This window comes from Silene latifolia, chromosome 2 (assembly GCF_048544455.1).
Source record: "Silene latifolia isolate original U9 population chromosome 2, ASM4854445v1, whole genome shotgun sequence".
Taxonomy (NCBI): domain Eukaryota; kingdom Viridiplantae; phylum Streptophyta; class Magnoliopsida; order Caryophyllales; family Caryophyllaceae; genus Silene; species Silene latifolia.
Window position 1 is genome coordinate 48,515,649 of NC_133527.1, and position 605 is coordinate 48,516,253.

General features: G+C 43.6%; 1 non-coding gene across 1 annotated transcript; it reads right to left on the bottom strand.

The window, feature by feature from the left end:
* Nucleotides 1–276: 276 nt before the first annotated feature.
* On the bottom strand, nucleotides 277–383 carry LOC141644977 (small nucleolar RNA R71). The gene has a single exon (XR_012544575.1). It is a non-coding gene; the product is annotated as a small nucleolar RNA R71 (small nucleolar RNA).
* Nucleotides 384–605: the final 222 nt, after the last annotated feature.

A 605-nucleotide genomic window follows, 5' to 3' on the forward strand; every position in this document is an offset into this window, starting at 1 on the left:
ACCGGCTTTCATTAGCCTTGTGGAGAGGAAGCAATTTGGGGAAGTCCTTTGGAGGATCCCAATTTGCATGTGCAAAATTTTTGTGACTATTGCTCCATTATCCGTCAAACGGGCATCACTCAAGCCCAAATAAGGGAAATACTTTTCCCCTTCTCTTTGAAGGACAAGGCCAAGCTTTAGATCAATAGCCTTGACTGCACCGCCATGGGAATCACCAATTGGGAGACTTTAGCTCTAGCCTTCTATCAAAAGTTTTTTCAACCGGAGAAAACTCAAACTTTGAGGAGCCATATCACCGGATTCCGTTAACAAGCTCTTGAGAGCTTATATGAGGCTTGGGAGAGGTATAAAGAGCTTCAAAGACAATACCCACATTATGGGTTAGATGATTGGTTTCTAGCAATAACATTCTATAATGGATGTTGTGTCGAGTCCCGAAGGATTCTTGATTCCGCCAACAATGGGCGGTTTGATCAAATTGACACCGACCTTGCTCATGCCACGATCGAATCTATGGTGGTCCATGATGCACAATATGTCAATTCCCGAGTTGTGCCATCCAAAGGTAAAGAAGAATCCTCCAACAACTCTGTTTTTCTAGCCCA